At 55.2% G+C, this 1,795-nt stretch overlaps 1 protein-coding gene across 1 annotated transcript in view; it reads left to right on the top strand.

Moving 5' to 3' along the window:
* Positions 1-1,795, top strand: part of SBSPON (somatomedin B and thrombospondin, type 1 domain containing) — a 16,562-nt gene that overhangs the window by 198 nt on the left and 14,569 nt on the right. The gene's annotated exons all lie outside the window — the stretch shown is intronic.

The raw sequence follows: 1,795 nt of genomic DNA, 5'->3' as shown, positions 1-1,795 counted from the left end.
CAACATTAGTAACAAAGAAACAGACTTTCCGGAGGATGAGGCCCAGAAATCAGGATTTTAAAAAGATTCCCAGGTGATTCTAATGTGCAGCCAAGGTTGAGAACCACTGTCCTAGCTTCTTGTTCTTGTCTTATATCTGATTTCAAGTCCTGAAATAATTCATTTCTAAACCTCATTACAGTCCTTTTATAGACTCACCAGTGACCCCGTGCACGAAATTTGTGCACATTAAAAGGATATTAATTAGAGGAAATATTTTAATATTGCTATTTGCCCTTTCTCTATAATGGAAATGTCAGAGATGAAAGAAAATTAGTAAAATGTATATGAAAATCTTCCTCCTGTCAGAGTCTGGGGCATGCCATGGGAACCATAGTCAAGTCCCTGCCCACCCATGTGCACCTCGAAATCACGAGAGACTCAGACCTGGCCGGCTCCACCCCCATTGGGCTAGATCCAGACCCTGCCGGCTCCAACCCCATCAAGCCCCACAGGTCCCTGCTGATTGCTCATTAAGGCTCATTACGGGTGCTCGGCCTCCAATGTGGGTGCAGCCATCTTGTGTTATGGAATCCCTCCTGCGCTGTGGGCGGTCCCCCATCAAGCCCCATGGGCAGAGGGTGCAACCTAAGGTCCCCAGTCAAGCCCTGCATGGCGGGGGGCGCAGTCTTAGGTCCTCTGGCCCAGGGCCGGGGCAGGGGCTGGGGGGTGCGGCCTCAGGTTCCCCGGACTGGTGCCGGGGCAGGGGCCATGGCCTGAGGTCCCCTGGCCTGGCACCAGGGCAGGGAGTGTGCCCTGAGGTCCCCTGTCAAGCCCTGCCAGGTGGGGGGCATGGCATGAGGTCCCCCAGCCTGGTCCCAGGGTGTGGGGCATGGCTGTCAAGCCCCACCAGGCGGGGGGGTGGGGGGGTCGTGTGCAGCCTCAGATCCCTGCTGATTGCTCGTTAAGGCTCATTATGGGTGCTCGGCCTCCGATGTGGGTGCAGCCATCTTGACCGTTACGGCATGGCGGTCAATTTGCATATTCCCTCTTTATTAGATAGAAGAGTAGGACTTTCAGTGGGAAAGCTAACTGTGTAACCACCTGGATTTCACAGTCATGGGCAGGAATTAACGCTCCAGCCAGATTCTGGGCCTGACTCTGCCCCTTCCTGGTGACCACGATGCTTTGACCTCTGCGGGCCCTGGTGGCTCATCTCTAAGCTGGACGCCTCTCGTGGTTCATGAGTCCATGAACCGCGGAGGGTGAGGATGAGCAGCCTAAAGTGAGGGGTCCCCTGGTGTGGCCCTAAGCCTGTGTCTTCTGCAGACACATTGGCTGAAATTCCCTGGGCAGGTGATGGGCTCGTTGGCGGGTGAAGTAACACTTCTTGTTTATGCTTTTGTTTTTCCCTTTATGATTACTGTAATGCATATGTGTTACTGTTAAATAAAAAAGTACTGGCCAGGGGAGGAAACAGTTAAAATCAAGACTAAAGTTAAAACCCAAGCAAAGATCTGATCTAAGCCCGGGGAGTATGAGGAAGTAGGCCTCCTCTCTTTACTCAGGTGTGTCCCTGGCTCCGACCCACCTTCCGAACCCGAACCTGCGCCTGCCTCGGCGAGGCCACCGGCTATCAGTTAACCATCAGGGCAGGGGTTCAAGGTCAACGGGGCCCAGCTGAGACGGCACCTCCCGATGCTGGCTCAGCCAGAGCGCATTCCCGTGGGGGGACGCCTCGGAGCTGGGTGGGAGCAGCTGGGCGGGCTGGGCTCCCCGGTGACCGTGCCCCCCCCATGTTTTGCAGCTCGCCCGT

Source organism: Myotis brandtii, unplaced genomic scaffold (genome assembly GCF_000412655.1).
Source record: "Myotis brandtii unplaced genomic scaffold, ASM41265v1 scaffold23, whole genome shotgun sequence".
NCBI lineage: Eukaryota > Metazoa > Chordata > Mammalia > Chiroptera > Vespertilionidae > Myotis > Myotis brandtii.
The sequence above is the reverse complement of the archived record's forward strand: the minus strand, read 5'-3'. Positions and strand labels throughout refer to the sequence as shown.